General features: G+C 40.3%; 1 pseudogene; it reads left to right on the forward strand.

Annotated features, from left to right (window-relative positions):
• Nucleotides 1-27,753, forward strand: part of LOC103540593 (cell adhesion molecule CEACAM21-like) — a 123,027-nt pseudogene that overhangs the window by 71,216 nt on the left and 24,058 nt on the right.

Consider the following 27,753-nt stretch of genomic DNA (forward strand, 5'->3'; position numbering starts at 1 on the left):
TCATCCATATTGTAGCATAAATCACTATTTCATTTTATGGATGAATAATATTCCATTGTCTGAATACATGACATTTTGTTTATCCATTCCCCAGCTGTGGACATCTGAGTTGTTTCAATTTTTGGTGATTATGAATAATGATGCTATAAACACTTGTGTACAAGTCTTTGTGTGGACATATGTTTTTAATTCTCTTAGATATATACCTAGGAGCAGAATTGCTTGTTTATATGCTAACTCTATGTTTAACTGTTTGAGAGAAATTACCAGACTGTTTTCCAGAGCAGCTTCCCTATTTTACATTCCCACCAGCAATGCAACAGGGTTCCAATTTTTCCACATTCTCACCAACACTTATCATTTCTTTTTTTTTGGTTTGTCGCCATCCTATTGGGTGTCAAGTGTATCTCACTGTGGTTTTAATTTCCATTTCCCCAGTGACTAATGGTGTTGAGCCTCTTTTCATGCGCTTACTAGCCACTTGGATATCTTCTTTGGAGACATTTCTATACGAGTCCTTTGACCATTTTTAAATTAGATTTATTGTCTTTTTACTGCTGAATTATGAGTATGTTATATATTCTGGACACTAGATCCTTATTGGATATATTTTTGCAACTGTTTTACCCTTTTGTGTGTTATGTTTTTACTTTTGATAGTATGCTTTGATGCACAAAAGTACTGAATGTGATTAGTTCCAATTTATCTATTTTTTTTCTTTGGTTGCTTGTATCAAAGTAGCCCTTTAGACCCTGCTAATCCACCCTCCACACAGTAGCCAGAGGGAGCTTTCTAAACTTAATTGATGTCCTCTCCTGTTCAAAACAGCCCTATATGTGTGACTTAGAACAGTGCTTCTCAAATAAAACATGCCAAGGAAGCCTCTGAGAATCTGATTAATGAAGATTCTGATTTGGTAGGTCTAGAGTGGGACCTGGGAATCCACATGTCTATGAAGCTTCCAGGAGATGCTGTTGCAGTGCGTGTTTTCCAAAAATGACCACAGCAATATTTCCTGTCCAAGATGCTTCCAGAACCTTGCACTCAGTACCCCACAAAGAAGTGAAGCCCATTTCCCCTTCCCTTGAACCTGGACAGGACTTTGGGATTGCCTCAACAAATGGAACATGGGATAGTGACTGCATGACTTCTGAAGCCTGGTCCTACAAGGCAATATGGTTTATGCCTGGCTCTCTGTGGGATTTTGCCTTTGGAATTCACCCACTATGCTATGTGAAAGCTTAATCTAGCCACATGGAGAAACAATACAAAGAGCAACAGGGGACCCAGCCAACAGCCAGTGTCAACTGCCAGGCGTACGAGTGAATGTGCTTTTGGATTATTCTAGATGATGCCTAATAAATCACTGTTGAGCAGAGATGAGCTATCCCTGCAGACTGCAGTTTTTAGAGCAAAATACATTGTCATTGTTTTGAAACAACTGGGTTTAGAGTTGTCTGTTACGCAGCAGTAGACATAGCTATAGCAATATTGACACTGCTGCTCTATGGACCACAGTTTGAGTAGCCAGGGGCTGGTTCACTACATAATTTGCATGTGATGTCTTTTCTTTGTTACTCTCTTTCCATTCTTTATCTTTGCTTGGCTTATTTGTACTTATTCCTTCAGTTCTCCTTTAAGAACACTTTACTGATGTTTCAATTTTGGCCTGTTGCCTAATCTGAGTCCCCTCAACCCCTTGTGCCTCACCTACTCCAGCCCTGATCTCTCTTCATGGGCTCCCCCATCCCAGCAATGGTCATCTTTGTTGTCCCTGTGTGGTGAGGGGTTTTCCCACATCAGCTGGTCTGAGCTCTAGGAAGTCAGGCCTGGTGCTGACTTGGTCATTTCTGGATGTAGCTCAGTCAATGTGATGCTCAGAATGGTAACAGTGGGGCTGGCCTAATCCACCCCAACTCCCTGAGTGTCTCCCCTGAGTGTGACCCCTGGCTGTGGGTCAAAGCAACTCCTTCCCAAACATCAGGGGTCACCCACAATACTGTCTTTGAATAATGAGCATTCCCTGCCATATTGCCCCTTCCAATCTATCATTAGTGCCTAATGCCCCCCAGAATGGCCCAGACCCTTTGTCCACAGACCCCCACTCCTCAGCCCTCATGACTTCCACAGCTTGGATGTAGCTGCCAAGAGATCCCATACTGCCCCCAGCCTCTTTCTATAGTGCACAGAGAGGGAGAGGGAGCTCTGCTCATTTGCATGCTCTTGGGGGGTGTTTATTCTTCCACTGGGACTGTGGTTGGACTCCCAGTTCTCCCCAGCACCTCCACAGCAGAGGTCTCAGCATCTGCAGACCTGGCTAAGGTTGGCAAAGGATGGCCAGTGCAGGGATGGAGTCTGATCCCCTAAGCCCCCTCACACACACACGTAGACATGGGGGACTCCACTGGACAAAAAGCAGGAGGTTGTTTTTAAGGAGGAAATCCCCACAGACATGGATTCAGCACCTCTTCTGACAACATCTCACTTCTCTGGGAACATCTTCACTCCCAACTAGAAAGTGTTTTGACAAGGAATTGCGAAAATGTCAGTGTGTGTTTGTCCTCACTGGCATTAATGGTTTTATGAATGTCTGAGTGTCTCCCCTGAAGAGATGTCTCTCCTCAGGCTGGACTTTCCACCTTCTCACTTTGGCAACTTTTCTGCAAACGTGGACTTGGGCAATAGTTCCATGTACAGCCATTTCTCCTCCGCTGCTGTCCGCATTACCTGCCTGTTTCCTGCAGGGGGAGCTCTGACACATTTGCAACACATCTGGGAATCTATGAATCCTCACTGCTCACCGGCTCACACACACATTCTATTTTCAAACATCTGAAATAGTGCTGTGTGATAGAAATACAATGGGAGCTACATATGTAATTTTAAGTTTTCTATCAGTCATGTTTAAAAATGTAAAAATAAACAGATGAATAAACACAAGAAAAGATACTAACCATTACTTATCATTACAGAAGTGCAAATCCAAAGCACAATGAGATACCACCTCACACCCATTAGGAGGGAGAAAAAAGAAAAGAAGTGTTGGCAAAGATGTGGAGAAGTTGGAAAACTTAAGCATTGCTGGTAGGAATGTCAAATGGTACAACCTTTGTGGAACATACTATGATGGTTCCTCAAAATAGTAAACATAGAACTACCACACAATCCAGCAATCTTCCTTCTGAACATACACCCCAAATAATTGAAAGCAGGGACTTGAACAGATATTTGTACATTCTTTTCCATAGTAGCCATTCCTCACAATAGCCAAAAAGTGGAAACTCAAATGCCCATCAACAGATAAATGGATAAACAAATTGTGGTGGGTACATACAATGGGATATTATTCAGCCTTAAAAAGGAAGGAAGTTCTGACACACGGTGCAATATGGATGAACGTTGAAAACATTATTCTAAGTGAAACAAGCCAGTCTCAAAAAAGACAAATACATTGTATATATATATACCATATCCAGTTATATACTATATCACTCCAGTTCCTAGAGTATCAAATTCATACAGACAGCAAGTAGAACGGTGGTTGCCAGGCGCTGGGGGAGGGGCAATGGAGAGTTTTATTTAACAGGGACAATTTAAGTTTTGCAAGATGAAGAGTTCTGGAGATGGGTGGTGGTGATGGTTGCACAACAGCATGTGTGTACTTAAAACTAATGAACTGTACACTTAACGAAGGTTAAAATGGTAAAATTTATGTGACATATATTTACCACAATAAAAAATTTAAAAATAAACAGGCAAAGTTAGTTTAGTAAGATTTTTATTTATCCAAATATACTCAAAATATTATTTCAATATGTAATTAATTAAGGTTATTGAAATGTCTTATATTCTTTCTATCATACTAAGCCTTTGAAATTTGGCATGCATGTTACACATACAGCGCGCCTGAATTCGGTGCTCTAAATCCACATTTCTAGTGGATTTAGGGAAAATTAAACTAAGGGATTGGGAGCGTAAGAGGAATTTTGGATGAAAATAAGGGTTTGGAAAAAATTATCAGAAGATTTGCTAGCAGTAAAAAGAAATTGGGGCTGACTTTGAAGGGGAAATTTAAGGAAGAGTTTGGGGGACTTAAGAGGTAAGTTAAGGATGCTTTTGAGAGAAATTAAGATTATATTTGGGGGAACCCTGCACTGGGTTATGCAGGAAGACTCCGTGGATAATCTATCAAAATTAAGGGAATAATTTGTGGGAAATTAAGAGGCCAGATAACAAAGATTTTGAGAGAAAAATAACAGTTTGAAGAAAAATTATGGGGAGTCTTTGGTAAAACCAAGAATGCTCAGCCAAATAAAAGAGAGAATTTAGAATTGAATAAAGGAAGAAGTTGACAGACTGTAGGGTTTGCTGATGGATTAGACATTAGCACAAGAGCAAGAGAGGCATCAAAATACCACCAAGATTTCTGACCTGAGCTCCTGGAAGGATGGAGTTGATTTTGACTGAGAAGAGGACGACTCTGGGCAGATCACGTTGGGAGGTGGGGGGAATAAAGGACATGTTGGCTGCGGAATGTTATATTGGATGTACCCCATGATGTCTAGTATTGATACTCTAGATCGACTTATTCTCTTCCAACTCCCTTGAAAAACACATGGAAGTCTGAGATGCTGAAGACAGTGATTCCTGGAATCTCTGACAGAAGATTCACGTTGTAGATAGGGAAGTGGTTCTTGTGAGATGAATGTTGTGCTTCTCCTGGTGCTCAGGATGATGAAGGTGTTGGGTCACAAGTGGCTGAGAGTGGGAAAGCATTTGCTGCTGCTAATTGTAGCAGAGGTTAGCTGTGGTCCAAAACCAAATATGTTAGCAGCATTCTGATTTTCCTCGTTGTTCATCTAAGACAGAGCTTCCTTAATGAGCCAGATTTCCAGATCTTTCCTTGAAGTTCTTTCTGGGAGCTTTAACTAGGGCCTGGTTCCAAATAAATAAGAAAATAGAAAGGCCATTTATGAACTAGTAATGATATTGGGCCATGAACAAGGTTATGATTTTGTAACTCCATACTCCTGATGTCAAAGAAAGAGAGAAAACATGACAGTCACCGTATGTCATATGGACAAAGACCTAAGAAATTTGGGCTTCTTGGAAGAATCTTTTTTTAAAAATTTTTTATTGAGTTTATGATAGTTTACAATCTTGTGAAATTTCAGTTGTGCATTATTGGTTGTCAGTCATGTTGTAGGTGTACCCCTTCACCTTTTGTGCCCACCCTCAACTCCCCCTTTCGCCCGGCAGCCACTAATCTGTTCTTTGTCTACATGTTTAAATTCCTTATATGAGTGGAGTCATACAGAGACTGTCCTTCTCTGTCTGGCTTATTTCACTTAACATAATTCCCTCAAGATCCATTCATGTTGTTGTGAATGGGACGATTTTATTCTTTTTATGGCTGAGTAGTATTCCATTGTATATATATGTACCATCTCTTTATCCAATCATCAGTTGATGGGCACTTAGGTTGCTTCCATGTCTTGGCTATTGTAAACAATGTTGCAATGAACATTGGGTGCATGGGACTTTTGGAATGACTTCAGGCTCCTTGGATAGATACTCAGTAGTGGGATGGCTGGGTCATATGGTATTTCTATTTTTAATTTTTTGAGAAACCTCCATACTGTTTTCCATAGTGGCTGCACCAGTTTGCATTCCCACCAGCAGTGTATGAAGGTTCCTTTTTCTCCACAACCTCTCCATCATTTGTTACTTTTTGTTTTGGTTATTTTTGCCATTCTAATGGGTGTAAGGTGATATCTTAGTGCAGTTTTGATTTGCATTTCCCTGATGATCAGCGATGATGAATATCTTTTCATGTGCCTATTGGCTATCCAGATATCTTCTTTGGAGAAATGTCTGTCACATTTCCTGCCCATTTTTTGATGGGGTTGTTTGAATTTTTGTTGTTGAGTTGTGTGAGTTCTTATATATTATGGAGATTAACCCTTTGTTGGATATATGACTTGAAAATATTTTTTCCCAGTTGGTGGGTTGTTATTTTGTTCAATCCTGTTTTCCATTGCCTTGAAGAAGCTCTTTAGTCTGATTAAGTCCCATTTGTTTATTCTTTCTATTGTTTCCCTTGTCTGAGAAGACATGGTATCCAAAAAGATCCTTTTAATACTGATGTCAAAGAGCGTACTACCTACATTTTCTTCTAGAAGCCTTATGGTTTCAGTTCTTACCTTTAGGTCTTTGATCCATTTTGAGTTTCTTTTTGTGAATGGTGAAAAAGAATGGTCAATTTTCATGCTCTTACATGTGGCTTTCCAGTTTTCCCAGCACCATTTGTTGAAGAGACTTTCTTTTCTCCATTGTAGGCCCTCAGCTCCTTTGTCAAAGATTAGCTGTCCATAGATGTGTGGTTTTATTTCTGGGCTTTCAATTCTGTTCCACTGATCCGTGCACCTGTTTTTGTACCAGTACCATGCTAATTGGATTACTGTAGCTTTGTAGTATGTTTTGAAGTCAGGGATCGTGATGCCTCCAGCTTTGTTCTTTTTTCTCAATATTGCTTTAGAAATTCAGGGTCTTTTGTTGCCCCATATGAATTTGAGGATTCTTTGTTCTATTTCTGTAAAGAATGTCATTGGGATTGTGGTTGGGATTGAGTTGAACGTGTAGATTGCTTTATGTAGTACGGACATTTTAACTATGTTTATTCTTCCAATCTGTGTACATGGAATGTCTTTCCACCTCTTTATGTCCTCATCCATTTCTTTCAGGAAAGCCTTGTAGTTTTTGTTGTGTGGGTCTTTCACTTCCTTAGTTAAATTCACCCTGAGTTATTTTATTCTTGTTACAATTGTGAATGGTATTGTGTTCTTGAGTTCTTTTTGTGTTAGTTCATTATTAGAGTATAGAAATGCTACTGATTTATGTACGTTGATTTTATACCCTGCAACTTTGCTGTAGCTGTTGATTACTTCTGAAAGTTTTCCAATGGATTCTTTGGGGTTTTCTATATATAAGATCATATCATCAGCAAACAGGTAGATTTTCACTTCTTCCCTCCCTATTTGGATTACTTTTATTCCTTTTTCTTGCCTAATTTCTCCGGCCAAAACCTCCAGTACTATGTTGAATAAGAGTAGTGATAGAGGGCATCCTTGTCTCGTTCCTGTTTTCAGAAGGATGGCACTCAGTTTTTGCCCATTGAGTATGATGTTGGCTGTGGGTTTGTCATATATGGCCTTTATTATGTTGAGGTACTTTCCTTCTATCCCCATTTTGTTCAGAGTTTTTATCATACATGGCTGTTGGATCTTGTCAAATGCTTTCACTGCATCTATTGAGATGATCATGTGGTTTTTATTCCTGAATTTGTTGATGTGGTGTATCACGTTGATTGATTTGCGGATGTTGAACCATCCCTGTGTCCCTGGTATGAATCCCCACTTGATCATGATGTATGATCCTCTTGACGAATTGCTGAATTCGGGTTGCCAAAATTTTGTTGAGAATTTTTGCATCTATGTTCACCAGCGATATTGGTCTGTCCTGCTGCTTGTTCATGCAGTCCTTGTCAGGCTTTGGTATCAGCATGATGTTGGCCTCGTAGAAAGTGTTAGGAAGTGTTCCATCCTCCATAATTTTTGGAATAGCTTGAAACGTATAGGTGTTAAATCCTCTCTGAAAGTTTGATAGAATTCTCCAGGAAAGCCGTCTGGTCCTGGTGTTTTATTCTTTGGGATGCTTTTGATTGCTGTGGCAATCTCTGTGCTTGTGATTGCTGTGTTCAGATTGTCTGCTTCTTCTTGACTTAGCTTTGGGAGATTGTAAGAGTCTAAGAATTTATCCATTTCGTCTGGGTTACCCATTTTGTTGGCATATAGTTTTTCGTAGTATTCTCTTATAATCCATTGTATTTCTGTGGAGTCTGTTGTTATTTCTCCTCTTTCATTTCTGATTATGTTTACTTGAGCTTTTTCCCTTTTTTTCTTTGTAAGTCTGGCTAGGAGTTTGTCAATTTTATTTATCTTCTCAAAGAACAAGCTCTTTGTTTCATTGATCCTTTCTACTGCCTTTTTTGTTTCAATAGCATTTATTTCTGCTTTGATTTTTATTATTTCTCTCCTTCTGCTGACTTTGGGCTTTGTTTGTTCTTCCATCTCTAACTCAGTTAGGTGTAGTTTGAGATTGCTTATTTCTTGTGTGTTAAGGTGTGCCTGTATTGTGATGAATTTCCCTCTTAATACAGCTTTTGCTGTATTCCATAGAGTTGGTATGGCATGTTATCATTTTCACTTGTCTCCAGATATTTTTTGATTTCTCCTTTAATTTCTTCAATGATCCATTGCTTGTTCAATAGCATAGTGTTTCTTCTCCACATCTTTGTCCATTTCTCAGCTTTTTTCTTGTAATTAATGTCTAGCTTTATAGCATTATGATCGGAGAAGATGTTTGTTATTATTTAAATTTTTTAAAATTTATAGAGGCTTGGCTTGTTTCCCAACATATGGTCTATTCTGGAGAATGTTCCATGTGCACTTGAGAAAAATGTGTATTCTCTTGTTTTTGGATGAAGTGTTCTATACATGTCTATTAAGTCCAGCTGTTTTAGCTTTTCATTTAATTCCACTGTTTCCTTGTTGATTTTCTGTCTGGATGATCTGTCCAATGATGTGAGTGGGGTTTTGAGGTCCCCTACTGTTATTGTGTTGTTTTTGATATCTTCTTTTGGGTTTGTTAATAGCTGCTTTATGAACTTTAGTGCTCTTGTGTTGGGTGCATAGATATTTATAACATTATTTCTTCTTGATGAAGTGTCCCTTTGATCATTATATGTTGACCCTCTATGTCTCTCTTTACCTCCCTTATCCTGAAATCTACTTTGTCTGATGTAAGTATTGCAACACTTGCTTTCTTTTGTTTGCCACTAGCTTGGAGTATTGTCTTCCACCCCTTCACTCTGAGCCTTTGTTTGTTATTGGAGCTGAGGTGTGTTTCCCTGGGGCAACAAATTGTTGGATCTTGTTCTTTAATCCATCTTGCTACTCTCTGTCTTTTTATTGGAGAATTCAGTCCCTTTACAATGAGGGTGATTATTGTTGCATGAGGGCTTAATGCTGTCATTCTGTTGCTCCTTTTCCAGTTTTTCTGCATTTCCTTTGTTTCTCATCTTTTGTGTTTTGGCCTACCCATTGATATCTGCGGTTTCTTATGCTGGGTTTCTTAGTTTTTTCCTTGTTTATTTTTTGTGTCTCTGTTCTGTTTTTCAGTTTAGTGGCTACCCTGAAGTTTGTATTCAGAATCTTGTGCATAACATAGTCCATTTTCTCGTGGCCTCTTATTTCCTTAGCCTAAACCGACTCAGTCCTTTGCCTCCTCCCCTCCTAAGTGATTATTTTCATCCCTTATTCCAACTTGTGTTGTGAGTTTGTGGTTAGAGTGATAAGACTGTCTTTGTTTTGGGTGTGGTGTTTTCCTTCCCTTTATCTTAATGCTATAGTTGAATGTTTGGTATCTTATTCTGATCCTATCCGTCACCTGACTCTGTGTTTTGTGATCCCTTTCTCCTTTTTTTTTTCTTTTTTCAAGTGTGAGGGCCTTCTTCAGGATTTCTTGTAGTGGGGGTCTCATGGCTACGAAGTCCCTTAGCTTTTGTTAGTCTGGGAAAGATTTCTCCCTCATATCTGAAGGATGTTTTTGCTGGATAGAGTATTCTTGGCTGAAGATTATTATCCTTTAAAGTTTTAAATATGTCATTCCAATCTCTCCTAGCTTGTAAGGTTTCTGCAGAGAAATCTGCTGAAAGTCTGATAGGGGTTCCTTTTTAGGTTATTTTCTTCAGCCTTGCTGCCCTGAGTATTCGTTTTCTCTGTCATTCACTTTTTCCAGTTTTACTACTATATGCTTTGCAGTAGGTCTTTTTACATTGACATGTCTAGGAGATCTGAAAGCTTCCTCCATACACATTTCTCTCTCATTCCCTAGATTTGGTAAGTTCTCTGCTATTATTTCTTTGAGCACGTTTTCTGCTCCATTCTCCTTTTCTTCACTTTCACATATACCAATAATTCTTAAGTTGCACTTCCTCATTGAGTCGGCTATTTCTCTGAGATTTTCTTCATTTCTTTTTAACCTTAGTTCTCTCTCTTCCTCTGTCTGGAGCCATTCAACTTGTCTATCTTTGATTATGCTAATTTGCTCCTCTATGGTGTCCACACGGGGATTCAGGGAACCCGTATTCAAGTCCTCAGAATGTAATTCTGTGTTTTTATTGTTTTCCTTCTGGTCTGGAGCTTTTATAAATTGTTGGATGGTAGAGGAACGGTTTTTGCACATAGTGATATTATTCAGTTACAGTTACAGCCTGTCACTGTTAGATGGGGGTCGGGAGCTGTGTATTCTGAGCCCTCCACCTTCAGCTGAGATGGTGCAGCACAGCTGTGTTTGGGGGGGGGCAGTTTCTCTTGTGTGCAGGCACGGGTTTCTGGATCAGCTCTCACTCTCTGGTTTCTTGGGGCTTTGGCTTGATGGGGACCCCCATGTGAAAGCTTTTGGCCCCTTACAGCTTCTGTCTAGACTGAAGGGTGCTAGGGAGTCCTGGGAGATCCCCTAGACGTGCAACCTCTCCCCAACTCCTTCCCTCAAGGAGCCTCCCATGGCCGTGATCCTGATCTTTAGAGGAGAGAGCAAAGATCTCTCTTATCCCATTCCAGCTCCTCCAAGGGGGGATTCAGCCTCTCCACCCTCTGTCATTTGGCTGCTGTGGGTCTCTGGGGATTCCTATGCTATTAGGATATTTTCTGTTGGAATGTTGTTGCTCCTTTTTGTTGTATGTTGGAGAGGAGAGAGTCCTGGGTGAGTGCACTTGGCCACGATGCTGACATCACTACCTTGGAGGAATCTTAATGAGGTATGTCAAGCTTGCCCAGAGGGGCAATATTGCTTTGATGTGAATGATTTACAACCCCAAGGGGATTTTAAGTTGTTGTCATGCAGCCTATTGCAGCTGTAACAATGAAAGTATTATTCTATTCCTGATATTCACTCTGTGAGCAAAACTTATTCTGGCTCCTTCCTGTTGCATGTTCTTTTTCTTGTATCTGTGCCAATATTGGACTTGGCTGTGATAAGCCCAGTGTCTCTGTTTTCTGTTCAGAGTGATCACAGGAAGGTTTGGCTTCTCATGTCTAGGCCACAATGAGATCTGCCCCAAACAGTTGCAGCTCCTCTGGATGGAAACAAAGTCATCTCTGAATAACATACTCTGAGGCTACTTACTTATTTTTCACTTTCAGGAATTATCTAAGGTCTTCCCTCTTGAAAGATGGGGACTCAGCTCCTTTCTTCCCCATCACCATAACATATCTCCTCTTTCCATTCCCATCTCTCCAGTGTTTTCTTAAGGCCAACATTCAGTGTGGACTTTATCATGTCTATTTAATGCTATTCACATTTGAGCCAACTAGTTGTGATCCCTGCTGCCCCCACGCCCATCTTGGATTGTAGAGTAACAAATTTGAATATCTGACATATTCAGGGCTAGAAAACATTCCCTCTGTATGCTGGGGTTGGGAGGTAGGGAAGCTGGAGACCTACGAGATGCAAACCAAGTAGAAAAAGCCAAACTCCTACAGGCATGTATTCACAGCCCCCTCAGGTTACTTTGTAGCGGTGCTGTCTTCTGGTGGCTGCAGGATGTACTGCAGCTCCTGATGGGTCATTCTTTTTTTTCCCAAAGGGAGACCATCAACCCATGGTCCTTCCCAGGGGAAGAACCAGCTACATAAATTGCAAGACTCAATGTAAAGTGAAAATGCAGGGCTCCTTGTCCAAAACTCATTAAGAGTTTCAAAATGGCAAAAGCAAAGTATTACACCTACCATTGGCCCTTCTAAGTGACTGTGACTGAAAAGACTGAAGCCTCTGTAGCCAGCCATGCCTCGCAGGGCAGATGGATGTGATCATCCTCCATGTGAATTCTATGCTAAGCCAAGCCACAAATAACCTACACAAATGGTGAGCCCTGATTGTCTTTAAATCCCAAATGAAAGGGTTCTTTCTTTTGAAAATTTCACATTTTGAACTCTGACAATTATTAGGCAAATATACTGCTCTAACCAAAACTGTGACTAAATTTGAGATGATTTTAGCATCAAAGACAATAAGTGAAACACATTGATTATATGAAAAGCCATAATTATCCTCAAAGATAGACAGCAAAAACTATCCCCTAGACTATCCACATTGGAGGTGAAAGTAATCAACTCTTCACCCTGAATGTTGAGAATTCCAGGATAAATGTCCAGCCTAGGTCCTGTCCTCCCAGAAGTGGCCAGAGGCACCTGGGGTGAGGGAAACACCTTTGCATAGGAAGTGTTTTTGTCTGAATGCAGGATGGATGAGAGAGTGAGTGACTGTCCTTGTGCACCCAGATGACACAATGGGCTCAGGCCAGGAACAGAGTAGGGGATGCAACAGTAGTTGTGGTGGTGGAGCTGTGGATGTGACATATACAGGCATTTAGGTGTCCCCTCAGGGATCCACAGGATCTGATGGATGATGGAGCTAATACTGGAGAGACAAAGCTGTCTCTGTCTGTAATGCTGGATGGACTCCTCTCCCTTGAAGGGGACTGTGCATTAGTTTCTTGTGGCTGCCATTACAAATTACCACACACTTGGTGGCTTAAAAGAGGATAAAGTTTTCTCTGGCAATTCTAAGGCAAGAAATCCAAAATCAAAGTATTAGCAGAATCATGTTCCCTCCAGGAGCTCCAGTAGAGATTAAGTTCCTTTCTTGTTCCAGCTTCAGGTGCCTGTTGGCACTCCTTGGCTTGTGGCTGCATCACCCCAATCCCTGCCTCCATCTTCACCTGGTCTTCTTCTCTGTGTTTTCTCCTCTTCTATTTCTTATAAGGAGACATCAGTTGATTTAGGACTCACCCAGATAACCCACATGATCTCCTCTCAAGATCTTTAATTATATCTCCAGAGAAAATTTTTCCAAATAAGGTCACATTACAAGTTCTAGGGTTTGGGCATGGATCTATCTACATTGGGACCCCATTCCATTCATTACGGGAAGCCTGAGCCTCTAGTTCAGTGCCTGATGGGATTTTGGTGGATGTCTAGAATACTGCCCATGAGGTGTCCCCTAAAAACTCTACAATGAGCTCCACTGAGTCTAGGGTTCACCTCCAGCTTACAGAAATGAGAGGATGTGGAGGAACAGAGAGATAAGCCTGCAAAAAGCTGCAAGACAGAACCAGGTTTGGACCCCCAAAGACCACCAGCATAGGATCCACACACAGGAAAGGTTTTAGAAAAAAAGGGCTTTCCAGATTAGTAACACATGCAGTGGGGGACCTTAGCTTAGATCTTGGATAGAGAAAAGTAAAATAAAATACATTTTGGAAGAAAAGAGAAAATCAAATAGATAAACTGGACCACACAAAAATTTAAGGATCTCATCAAGAAAGTGAAAACAATAACCCACAGAATGGGAAAAAGTTTAGCCAACCACAAATCTGATAAGGGACTTGTATCTAGTATATATAGAAAAAACATGCACTATTCAATAATAAAAAGTATAAATAATTCAATTAAAAATGGACAAGGGAGCTGAATAGACAGATGGACAAAGAAGATACACAAATGGACAAGGAGTACATGAATAAATGTTCAACATCATTAGTCATCAGTGAAACGTAGATGAAAACCTCAGTGAGATACCACTGCACACCACTAGTAGAGCTAGAAACACAAAGACAGATAATAACAAGTGTGGAGAGTAAATGGAAACCCTCACCCACTGTTGTGGGAGTGTAGAATGATGCAGCTGCCTTGGAAAACAGTATGGCAGTTCCTCAAACTGTTAGATATACAGTTACCATATGAGCCAGTTTTTCTGCCCTTAGGTATATGCCCAAGAGAAATGAAAAAAATTATCCCTAATAACTTGGACAGAGCACATTATTCACAATAGCTGAAAAGTGGAAACAACACAATTATCCATCAATTGATGAATGGGTAAACAAAAGTGGTATATAGATAAGGTGGAATATTATTTAGCCATAAAAAGGAGTAGAGAACTATACATGTTTCAACGTAGATGAACCTTGAAAGGATTCTGCTAAGTAGAGGACGCCAGGTACAAAAGGCCACATATTGTATCATTCCATTTATATGAAGAAAACAGAATAGGAAATCCATAGAGACAGAGTGTAGATTAGTGGTTGCCAGGGGTTGGAGGGAATGGGGAGAACGGGGTGTGACTGCTAAGTAGTAAGGAGTTTCTTTGGGGATTTTGGAAATATTCTAAAATTGAATGGTAGTGATGGTTTCAGAACTCTGTGAAAATACTGAAAGGATTGAAGCAGACACCTTGCATGAGTGAATTGTATGGTATGTGAATTCTACCTCAATAAAGATGTTAACGTATATATTTAACATAGTCTTTAAGCAAGGTGAGTGTATTAGTTTTCTATTGCTGCTGTAACAAATGACCACAAACCAGTGTGAAAGTCTGAAAATAGACTGGGTGATAGATGAAATAAAGGAATTACAATTCTGTTAGTTTGCTAATGGAGTTGTGGTTACACAGAGGAATGTCATCTTCTGAAGACAGGCAGGTGGAAGTATTTTGGATGCAGCACTGAGATTCCTGTAATTTATTTTGAAGTGTTCCAGAAAACAACTAAATATAGGGGAATATAAAAATAGATAGACAAACATGACAAATAGGGCACCCAAATTATGACAATTTTATGTCTGTGGTGGGTATATGACTGCTAGAATATTATTTCTAAGCGTATGTTTGAAATTTGTCATAATAAAAAGTCACTAGTTTCCCACTATTTATATGAAGATCAAAATCAGGCAGACATGTGGTGTGTACTGCTCAGAGATTAAACCACACTGAATCTAAAATTTTCAATTTAAATAAATTCTGGAGGTATCATCAGGTGCTAAACTCCACGCCTCCCACCTCATGAAGTGTAAACACCCCAAGAGTTAGAGTATCTGATGTTTTTCTTTAAAAAGATGTAAGCACTGTGAAGATGATGTTGGTGCTCAGCTGGGACCTTTCTCTGAGCTCCTGATTCACCCCCACAGATGTCCTCTTCAGCAGAGATTTGACCTCAGTGGAGTCACAGTCCCTTCCCCAGGAAGTTGCCCCAACCCACTCCTGACAGCAGCCAGCAGCCAGGGACAGCCTGGCACATGGCTCTGGAGTCAAATGTGAGGTGACTCTGAGCTGTACTTTGTCTTCCAGAGCCCCCGTGGTCAGGTGCATTAGGTCCCCACTCAGAAATGACCCTTGCTAGCTTCCTTGCTCTGTGCTGCCCAGATCCCCTGAAGCCTGTCCTCCATGAACCTCTGGAATCCTGTATCATGCTATGCTTCTAGGAAACATGACCCAACACCATCCATACCAACAGCGGTCCTAGGAAGCTGGCTCTAAGGGTAGATTCTGGGTGGAGTGATGACACTCCCTGCTGAACATCAGTTGTGGGACCTCTGACATTTCACTTGTGGTGAGCTGGGGTGGTACAGGGGTGCACAGCTTGTGCACTGCCTCTGGGCTTGAGAAATGTGAGGAATGGTAAAGATAAGGATTGTGGAATCAGACGGCTACTTGCAAGTGCCTCTGAGTATTGAAGAGAGGCAAGGGCAGGCTCAGACCTATCCCTCAAAAATGAAAAGAAAAGTATGAGAGTTGAAGTGATCCCTAACTCTTGCAGCCAAAGGGAAGGCAGAGTTGAAGACCAGATACAGGATTTAAGTGTAAGGAGAAAAACTTTGGTGGAGCTCCCTGACTTGGTCTCTCCCTTTACTGGTTCCAAATTGTATCCTTTTCCTATAATAAAATGTAATCATAAGTATAGCACTTTCCAGACTTCCATTTCTCATTCTAGCAAAATATCAAACCTGAAGGGGTGGTGGAAATGCCCAACCAAGTTGGTCAGAAATATAGGTGGCCTGGGACCCAAAAGCAGGGCTAGTGTGTGAGGTGATGGTAGTCTTATGAAGGAATTTGCTCTTAATCAGTGGGATCTGTGCTAATTCCAGTGGTTAGTGTCAGAATTGAATTGCACCACAGTAGTGCAGTGGGGTAAGGGACTAAAACCTTCAGAGAAGTAGACATGCTGGGACAGGTCTCCTATGTAAGTCGGAAAGACATTGGTCAAATTTCCAAACCTCGGGAAGGCTGGTGAGAATAGCACTGGTGAAAGGGACATCAGCATCACTGAGGTGCAAGTGGAGGCCATCCTCCACAGGTCAGGGTTTAATACAGAAGTTGCTGTTGCAGAGCTGGGCTCCATAGTAGCAATGGGGACAATAGGATCTGGGAATGGCAGAAACCAGCACTAAGCCATCAGAAGCAAGGTGGGTGTAATTACCACCATAAGCTGCAATATCAGAGTGCAGACAGATCTGATGAGATCTAGGAAATGACTCCTAGACATGCTGTCCTTAAGGACCAGGGATATGAATGGCCAGCAAGGGTGGCACTATTTAGACATAATCAAGAGATGAAGAATGGAGGAACAGAAGGCAGAGGTCAGTTGCCCCAATAAAAAGTCATGATCTTTGCCCAGTGAAGATCTCAGAAGTCCTCGAAACCAGGCTCTTTTGACTTCATGGGGAGGGTCCCCCCAACACCAAGGCAAGTGTCACCCAGAGAATCTATCCAAAGAATGATTAATCTGAAAAATACTATACATCACAATTATATTACGAATATTCTTAATCATAACCTTCACTGCCACAGAATTAATCCTATTCTACATCTTATTTGAAGCAACATTAGTCCCAACTCTAATCATTATTCCTTGATGATGAAATCAGACAGAACGACGCAATGTAGGACTCTGTTTCTTATTTTATACACTAGTAGGATCACTCCCACTTCTTGTTTTGCTAATCTTCGTCGAGACCCTTAGAGGTTCCCTAAATTTCCTAATAATTCATTTCTGAGTCCAAACATTGCCCCACTCTTGATCCAATATTTTCCTCTGCTTGGCATGTTTAATAGCATTCATAGTAAAAATACCTCGTTTTGTCCTACACCTCTGATGACCAAAAGTACATACAGAAGCCCCCATCTGACTCCATAATATTTGTGGCTGGGCGACTTTAAACAGGTGGCTATGGGCCATTAGGAATCACAAGACTACTAAATTCATCAACAAATTGCATGTCACACCCTTTCCTTGTATTATCTTTATGAGGAATAATCATAACCAGCTCCATCTGTTTATGCCCAAAAAACTTAACATCAGCAGTTCCATATTCCCATCAGCCACATAGCACTATAATCATATCTGTTCTTATTCCAAAACCAGGGAGTTATGTAGAGGACACAGCCTGATAATGACCCACAATATCATCTTCTCAGTACTATTCTGCCTGCAAATTCAAACTATGAATGAGTTCACAGCCAAACTATAATCCTAGCTCACAGATTACCAACACTCCTCCCACTCATAGCAGTGTGATGATCACCAGGAAGCCTTACCAACTTAGCTTTACCCCCCACAATAAATCTCATTTGGGAACTATTTGTGATAAGATCATTGTCCTCTCAGGCTAACAGTATTACCATTCAAATAGGAGTGAATATTATCCTTACCAAACTCTATTCCCTTTATATACTAATCATGGCACAATGAGGCAAATACTCATATCACATTAATAATGTGAAACCATCATTTACACAAGAAAATTCCCCCACAATTTTATACTTACTACCCCTTTTACTCTTATCACTTAATCCCAAAATAATTTGGAAACATAATCTAAATAAAATTTAATAAAAATATTAGATTGTTAATCTAATAATAGAAGCTTAAAACCTCTTATTTACTAAAAAAGTATGCAAGAACTGATAATGCATGCCTCCATATATAACAATAAGGCTTTTTCAAACTTTTACAGTTAATAAAAATAAAAGTAATTGGTTGGTCTTAGAAACTAAAAAATTGGTAAATCTACATAAACATATTCTCTTCTTTTGTACTAGTTTTACTATTTATACCAACTCTACCAATTATAATAACCAATCCTAGCATCCACAAAAATGACCTATCTCCATATTACATAAAACTATAATTTCATATGCCTTTAGTTCCAGTCTAATTCCCACAATATTTGGTTACTCAGACCAAGATATAATTACTTCAAACTAGCACTGAATGCCTATCCAAACACTCAAATTTTCATTTAGCTTTAAAGTTGACTATTTTTCAACAACATTTATATCAGTAGCACTTTTTGTGACATGAACAATTACAGAATTTTCAATATGATATATACATTTAGACCCCCAAATTAACTTCTTGTTCAAGTACTTATATCCCTTATAACTATATTAATTTTAGTTGCCACCAAAAACCTCTTCCAACTTTTCATAGGATGAGGAGGGGTGGGAATTATATCATTTCTATTAATTTGATGGTGACTTGGCCGATCAGATGCAACACTGTTGCCCTCCAAGCAGTCCTATAAAATCTCATTGGAGATACTGGATTCATTATATCAATAGCGTGATTCCTATTTAACATACTCGTGAGACTTCCAACAAACCTTTATATTCAACCTCAGTCATATTAACCTTCAATTAACTGGACTTCTTTCAGCTGCAACTAGCAAATCCACCCAACTTGACCTCTACTCATGACTCCCTTAACTGTAGAAGGTCACCCACCCACCTCAGCCCTACTTCATTCAAGCACGATAATGTAACAGTGTCTTGTTACTAATTTGATTTTATTCACTAATAGAATATGTTAAAACCGTTCAAACATGAACACTGCGTAGGAGCCATCACATCATTCACAGCAGTTTGTGCCCTTACCCAAATAATATAAAAATAATCATTACTTTCTCCACCTCAAGCCAACTAGGCCCAATATTATCAACTATAAGCATTAACTGACCATATTTAGCATATCAGAAATAATCTTCTAAAATGAAGAGTCTCAGGGCCACCCCAGTGGCGCAGCAGTTAAGTGCACATGTTCCACTTTGGCAGCCCAGGGATCGCTGGTTCAGATCCTAGCTGCTGACATGGCACCACTTCACAAGCCATGCTGTGGTAGGCATCCCACATATAAAGTAGAGGATGGGTGTGAATGTTAGCTCAGGGCCAGCCTTCCTCAGCAAAAAGAGGAGGATTGGTAGTGGATGTTATCTCAGGGCTAATCTTCCTCAAACTATTCAAAGACAGCACCCCATTGTGAGCAATTTTGGAGCCTCTCTTTTAGGGACGACGCTTAAGTTGAACTCGAAACAGAGGTTCCCCAGAATGGCCATTATAATTTCAAATTATCTCATAAGTTTACTTATTTTTATTTGCTTACAGTTAGATCAGGAGTTTCTGGGCAGTTGAAGTAGTGAAGCTTCCTATGGGAGGAAGAGGTGCAGCATATTCAGCTTTGTTTCACTATCAGGGTCACTGGTGTAGTTGTCATTTTCCAATCTGGCATTTTTTGAATTTATTTCATTATAAAGAAACAGTAAGGTATTCCTGATTTTACTTAGAAACCTCAGAAAACTTAAAATAAGATTTCCATTGGTTGTTTAATTTTACAGCTCGCTTTTTCCAATTGCATATGCCAATATACCATTTTGGGTAATCTGAAATTACCCCATTTTGGCCATTTTAATGTGACATCTTCTTTAGCATGTTTCACAAACATTGCCTGAAGGGTGGATGCATACGTTCCTACAATTTCAGGCAGAAGTAACCCTCCCTAGTGTGACCCAATGCTTATCCCCATCAAATAATCTATAAGACAATAAGGCAAAAGAGATGCCATGATTTCATATAAAGCCCATTTAAATATACTAATTTTCTTTAAAAGTTTTGTCTTAATTTTATCAACTCTTATGCCTCTAGTCATAGTTTCCATTGGGATTCTCTCGATAAGTTTCAGTCTTGTAATATTGTGTAAGGAAAGCATTCCCAGACAGACATAACCTCCTTTCCCAAAAAACACTCAGGGAAAGGTAACATGACCTCTTTACATAATATTAGCTTAAACATTTTAATCTTTATGATCTTACTAACCTTAGCAACCTGTTGCCCAAGTGATTGTTGGTTGGGTTTCTCATTGTGATTTCCACCTTGTAGTTTTTAAAAATCTTTTCATACTGGGTGAAGAGACTGGCCATGTTTTTGGTCCTTCAGAGTTGGGGTATGAGAAGGGGGCCCTTTAGTTGACACAACCTTAAGCAGTGTTTATTAAAAACTTTTTTTAACCCATTAATATCTGGTTTATTTATCCCTTTTTTTAACTCAGCAGGTAGCTTTTCCATTCTTTTATTTGCAGGGGAAGATTTGCCCTAACCTAACATCTGTTGCCAATCTTCCTCCTTTTTTCTTCCCCTTTGCAAAGCCCCAGTACATGGTTGTGTATAGTTTTAATTTCTTCTGGTTCCTCTGTATGAGCCACTAAAACAGCATGGCTACTGACAGATGAGTGCTGTAGTTCCATTCACAGGAATGGAGCCTGGGCCAATGAAGCGGAGCATGCCAAACTTTAACCAGTAGGCCACCTGGGCTGGCTCTCTCATTTTTCTTTTTAATAAGTAGCTAAAGATTTTTCAACCTTCTGAGATGAGTCCTGTGACTCTTCCCTTTGTTTTCCCCACATTCAGTATTTGTTTGTTTTACCCCACTGTCTTATTTTCAATATATTTAAGATCCTCTTTAAAGATTTCTGCCTTGTTGAGAAAGGCCTTTATTTTTCTTGTAGTTTCTTTCTATTCTTTTGTTAAATTGTTTTCATTACCATCTGTAACATCATGACAGGAAGCTGAGAGCCAAAATTTGGTTAAATTTCATCTCTTTCTTCTTCAGAGGTTTATAACGGAAAACATTCCCATTTTTCAATGCATAACCCAGAGGGTTCCCACTGGGAATCAAATCCAAATTTCCCATTATGGTACCACCCATACACACATATTATATGTATTCATATATATCCACGCTACCATCAAAACAGATGGAGTCAAGTGTTAGTCCTTTCAAAAACTTAGGAGTCTCCCCCAACAAAATCCAGTAAGCTGGAACAAAATTCCTGAAACAGAGACAAACCAGCTACAGCTTCACATATACACATGCACACGCAAGCAACAAAACAGTGGAGCTTGGAGTTCCCCTCTGAGTGAGATCTCTAGTCCTTTCAACAAATTGGAAACCCCCACAGTAGATCCCAGTCACGTGGAAGGAAACCTCTGAAGCAGAGGCAAACAAATGAAAGGAAAAATGAGACTCAGTCAGTTTTCACGAGGCAACTCAACAAAGACAAGTGGGGCCCAGAGTTTTCTCTCTGAGCAAGATCTCTAGTCCTTGCAACAAAATTGGAGCTCCCCAAACAAACTCCAGTAGCCTGGCTCAAAACCCCTGAAAAAAAGGGAAACAAATGAAAGGGAAAATAAGACTTGGTCAGTTTGAATGAGGAAACTCCAGAAAAGGACATCTGTGCCAAACCAGAAGAAGAACAGACAAGGGAAGTGAGGCTGGAGCTGAGGGCACCAGAAAACTGCCTTCAGTGTCTCGGATTCATTCTAATGGAACTGAGAACTTAATCTCCCAAAACATCCAAAAGACCATCTTAGGCCCCACCTCCCACCCCAGCTCCTGCAACACAAATGCCCAGCACACCAGGATTTGTGGGATATAATCCATACAGTCATCTTGTCTACAACAGCTACAGGCTGAGAGGGAACCCAGGCACCCACAGTCAGGTCAGATGCAAGGTACTGAGGACAGTGCCTAGGGCAATCACCCAGTCAGCTGCTAGACTCCTTCCCAGGAAATCCCAGTTGGCTCAGGGCGGCAGAGTTGTGGGCAAAGAGCCTCCTGACTGGCTCACCAAGTTCTTTGCTAAAACAAAAAAAGGTTCGTTTACCCACTGCACAGGAGAGCAAATAACTGGAACGTCAGGCTTGTGTCAAGGAAAGAGGTTGATTGTCAAAGTCAACCAGACAAGGAGATGAGAGTTAAAGCTCAAAAGGGAAAAATGGAGGGGTTTCGATCTGGGATTTTAAGTAGGGGAGGAGGAGCATGTGCTGGGGGTTTAGGCAGGGGTGGGGGAGCATGTAGCCTTGGTGGTTGGTGCCTTCCCACCAGCCAGTGTTTGCCCTTGAAGACTGACTTTCTTTTCCCTGGATTGTCTGGAATTTCCTGGTTAGTTTTCATCTTCAGCCTGTGTTTGGCCTTGTGACGTTGAATCTGCACATCAGGACCTTGAATTCCTGGGAAAGACAACACACTCACATACTATGGAAGGACAGAGAGACCTGGTTACTTTAGACCGACAATTGATTATGCTGAGGATGCACAGCTACAGTTAGCAAAGCTGACTGCAAAGTTTCCTTTTTACTCTTCTTTTAGCCCAGTCAAGATGTTTTAACTTCTTCATTCTCAGTTTCACTCACACATAACTCTGTGTATGCCATGGACATTTAGGAGGAAACTGCGACTCAGCTATGGTCGTCAAAAGCCTCGACATAGCCAGGGCACAGGAAGCTGATCTTAATTTGAATATTATTTGCCAGGCATTCACTTGGTGAGCCTGAGCCAGGATGGGGGTCAGGGGTTGCCAAGGTTTCAAAGGCAACAATATTCTTGGTGTGCTTAGCAATCTATTAGCTGTTAGTCCATCCCTTTTTGAGTAACCCATGACACCCTTTTCAGCCAGGAGTACTTCCTCTGTGGAACTGGGCAGAGTATATAAGAGGCCAAGTCTTCAGCAGAAACCAACAGAAACATTTGGAACCTTTGGGCCATGAATTCCTTTACTTTGTTTACTAAGGGCAAGACCATGAGCATTCTAAAAGCAAGCGTGATTGCATTTATCGCTGATAAGATCTGGAAACTCATACAAGATAAATTAATGACACATGGAATGGAGAAGTTCCTGACTGTCTTAACACCTTTGTCTAAATGTCTAATCAGTGAAATGCTGATGTGGGTGCTGGGCAAGATAGCTTCAGTTGCGTATAACCAGTTGCATGTGAAATGTGTCAAAAGTAGGATCACACATTTCTTTAAAAAGACGATGCATCGCCAACCAGCACAAGTGATTGTGGCTTAATTTCCACTTAGAAGTCCAGCTGTAGAGCTACAAAACACTCATGAAATCTTTTTTTTTTTTTTTTTTTGAGGAAGATTCGCCCTGAGCTAATTACTTCCAATCCTCCTCCTTTTGCTGAGGAAGACTGGCCCTGAGCTAACATCCGTGCCCATCTTCCTCTACTTTATACATCGGCCTCCTACCACAGCATGGCTTTTGGCCAAGCAGTACCATGTATGCACCCGGGATCCCAACTGGCCAACCCTGGGCCGCTGAGAAGTGGAACGTGTCAACTTCAGCGCTGCACCAGTGGGCTGGCCCATCATGAAATCTTAAAAGACCACATCTCTGTCCTTTCACAAGTTGATGCCTTGAGGGAAGTTAACAGCAGAGAATGTGCTTCATTACTAATTATAAATCCCCCACGTTCTGAACGCCACCTTCAGGAGGACACACACCTTTCTGTCTTGGCTTCCTGAACCTCACAGTTTCATCAACCACTGGCAGGAATTTGTGAGATGTTGGTTTTGCTTTCATTATCATCTACCAACTCTGCCTCCCTGACAATAAAAGACGCCTCTGTGACAAAGAAGGGTTTGAAAGTGAGGAAATAAAAACTATCCAGCTGGAATGGAGTCTCATGGTGGTTCTTTGGGGATTTCCTTCTCCTGTTGGGGTGGGTCTCTGGCCTGGGCTCTGAACGGTGCAGCGGTGCCCATCTGGAGCAAACACTTGCCCTTCTGGGAGGAAATTTGTATCAGGGCAGGAGGCTGAGAAGTGTGAGCCTGGATGGGGGTCCGGGCTGCAAAGGTTTCAAAGGTGGAATTCTGGAGCTGAGTCCTGAGGAGGCATTGAAAAGCTCCTACCTCAGGATGGGGTACAGAGGCAGGCACCATAAGTATGAAGAGGGGCTTGGAGATGGCACTTCCCTGTTTTAGGGGACCACCAGAATGGGGAGCTCCGAGACCTGGCGCCATGATGAGTCAACAGAATGAAAAGCCCCTCAGCTGGTTGGCAGGGGCAGATTTTCAAGGGAAAATTATGGTGGGCACAGAGGGAAGGGTGTTACAGCACAAAGGGCACCATCTGCTCATTGGGAGGCAAATGCCAATAATCAAGAGGCAAGGAGGTGGTAGCGAAAGGGCATATTATTAGAGCTTGCTAGCAAGAGGGAAGACGGCTCACTAATGTCCCAAAGAACCATCTCGCAGGGCCAGCCTGGTGGTGCAGTGGTTAAGTTTGCAAGTTCCACATTGGTGGCCCAGGGTTCACTGCTTCAGATCCCGGGTGTGGACCTATGCACCCCTTGTCAAGCCATGCTGTGGCAGGCGTCCCACATATCAAGTAGAGGAAGATGGGCACGGATGTGAGCTCTGGGCCAGACTTCCTCAGCCAAGAGAGGAGGATTGGTGGCGCAAGTCAGCACAGGGCTAATCTTCCTCCAAAAAGAGGAAGAAGGAAAAAAGAGTCTCTATAGTATATTTATTGCCCTGGTCTTGTCAACCAGAAAAGGAGAACGATACTTCTCCCCAAGACACAAGGAAGAAGTTCCACATCCACCATTATCAGCAAAAGCTGAAATTCTCCTTAAACTACTGCTTAAAATCTTGTAGACGAACAGTGAAACATTATTACCTTGTGCTACGTTAGTATTGAAAATATATTTCAAATTACCTTACCACTATGTACGGTGTGCATTCCGTGATCCTCCACATGCAGTAGTATGTATAAATGCCTTATCAAACATAGTAGAGAATATGCATAAAGGGGCATTATCTACCCCATGTGTATAAGAGTGAACACGAGACTATGGATCTTACATAATACATATTATGGTTTATGGTACATAAATTTCCATACCCAACAGATATTCAGAAAGGCTATCCACGATTGATATTACATAGGGCATATGATTATTGGTCCGACATACCACAATAAGTCAAATAATTTCCAGCCAATGTGTATCTCATAACCAATAGATGCTACTTAATCACCAAGCTCTGAGTAACCAACAACCGAGCCACAAATCTGTCCCTATTCTTGCTGCAGGCACAAAACATGAAGGGGTTTCTAGTAATGAACTCTCTCTGACATCTGGTTCTTAATTCAGGATCGTTTCATGTAATCCTGCTCACTCTTTCTCTTTAAGGGAGATGTCTCAATGGACTAACCACTGATAAGTCCATGCTCATGTTACTGAATACAAACACAGTTTTGTTGACTCGCTGCACAGGATAACCAATAACTGCAACACTAGGCTTATGTTAGCCCAAGAAAGTCAAGCCAAGGACTTGTCATGAGACTCTGCCTGCAATACCTATAGATTTGGGTGAATTCCTATCTTCTCAAGGTCCCCCAAATAGCCTGAGTTTCTCGGACCTGCTGGGGAAGTGACCTTTTTTACTTACCTGGGAAGGTTGCTTGGAACCCTGTAAGCAAGGGACCAGGCCAATATTTCCCAGTAGCTTATTTGTTCCACAAAGACAATCCTTGTCCCTCAAAGCTGTTTGGTCATATCTGAGTTTATGCCTGTTGTTCTCAAATAGGACATTCCACTCAAGGCCGTGGTAATATAACCACTGTCTCCAGTTGTGTCATTTTATAAGGAGGATAGATTTTTATTGAACTTATGCAAATAACTGTATTGTTGAGAATATAAGAATACTCATCAAGAATTTTCAAGTTCTGCAGGGATCAGACAGGGGTAAAAGATAAATGTCTCAATTCTGCTTACAAATTGTGATAAGTCACAGTTCCTTGAGAGCAAAGAGAAAGAGCTTCCCTTAAATCTGGAAAAACAAAACGTGAAAAAATCAGCAATATTTCAAGTGAAAAGTCATAAAAATGAGAATCATCCTCATTAGTTTATTTTAGTTTCATGTACTCAATTTCTGAGTTCTTGTTCACAGTTTCATGAGGCCATCAATTTCTCTATTAGCGTTCTCTGATTTCTTACTCAGCTCAGTTTCATAATCTGAAAGCTTATCAGAAACCTGCATTCTAGAAGAAGTGTCAGAGTCCTTCGCATGAAACTCTCTGAAGATGGAACATATTTGCAAAAACAGACTATAATCAAACTGCAAATGACAAAACATGCAACAGTAGCAATGGACAAAGACACTTGGCTATTTCTGTGTTGTACGACACTTGGAAATAATAACAAGACCTATGACTGACAACTAGGACAGGTCAGAATTTTTGGAATGTTATATATATATTTTAAACACTTGTACCAATAATCTTTACTCACACATTATAACATAGGAAGGGTTGTTATCATTTATCCGATAATGCTTCCCCTGTAATTTAATACACCAAATTAGTTTAATATCATCCTCTTTCTAGAAAGAGAGAGCAAATTCTTTGAGGAGTTACAGGGCTGATTGGAAACTCTCAGTTCCCTTTTTGAGGTCAAAAGAAAGACCTTAACTTAGGGGGAATTTCATCAAAAATATCTAAAAGTTTTAAAACACTTGGTCAAATAAGAAACAATGCTTTGTTATCCATCTAGTCAAGGTGACAACAGAAGCAGTAAAAAAAACAAAACAAAACAAAACAACTAAAGAACCCTTAATATAGAAACTTGTCTTCTTTATCAAGAGCAGAGAAAAGCTCAAGAGAATTATCAATTGAAGAGAGAAAGCTAAGTTCTAATTTTGCACCAGCTGACTTTGGATATTGACACCTGTTTATTTAATTACCTTCATTTCAATCTTAGCCAACTTGACCATGTGCAAAGCTCCTCAGCTTTCTACTCCCCCAAAACTTCTGTCACTTACTTTTTGCCGTCAGAATCTGTCCCATGTTTCTTTTCTTTTTTCTTTGCTAGTACTTGAGGACAAATTTATCCTAACAAAACAAAGAAAAATTTCTGTATTGTTTCTAGCTTCTTTACTGAAAACATAAATTTTCCTTTCCTTGTATAAAGGCTTTCTAGAAATAGGTGCTTTCTCATAGAAAATTTCTTGGCATGCACAAAAGATGTTTCTCAATAAACCTAAGCATCTTTGAGTTTCTCTGAGATAAGAAACCAAAGGCACACAAGTCTATGCTTACTAATCGATTTCTAATATTTGATCTCATGTGGAAATGACCTAGATACTCAACGAATTTTTATCATTTAACTTGGTTTGGCAAAACTCTTAAGTTTTAAGTTATCAGAAAGATTTTGGAACCTGCTTTTCAAGCATCTATATCATAAAACATAATTATTCCACACAAGAACTCTTATCTATTTTTATCTATCTAAATTATTTGTTCCCAACAAGAATGTTTTGATTACTCTCAAAGACGTCATGTTACGTTAACAATTGGCCAACATTTTAAGTTATTTTACGCATATACGTGTGACATGAAACTGTTGGACATCATCTTAAGTTATTTTAAGTAAATACACCATAACACATAATTATTGTTCAAAAGTTTCTCCCAAAACGTTCATCCTTTTCACATCTATTTAGTTTACTTGTTCCCAACATTTCTATTTAGATGGCCTACAAAACCCTCGTGAGACATCTCTCAAAGTCAGCTATTTTTCTGAGTTACATTTGCTGACAAATTTTGTAACAGAGATAACATGTTTGCATCATATCCAATGTTGGTAACTCTGAGAACATGTTATTTTAATCAAGACAGCAAATTAAACAAGCTTTCCTTTACCAAAGATCATCTTATATCATGTTGACTTGAAAGACATC

Source organism: Equus przewalskii, chromosome 9 (assembly GCF_037783145.1).
Source record: "Equus przewalskii isolate Varuska chromosome 9, EquPr2, whole genome shotgun sequence".
NCBI lineage: Eukaryota > Metazoa > Chordata > Mammalia > Perissodactyla > Equidae > Equus > Equus przewalskii.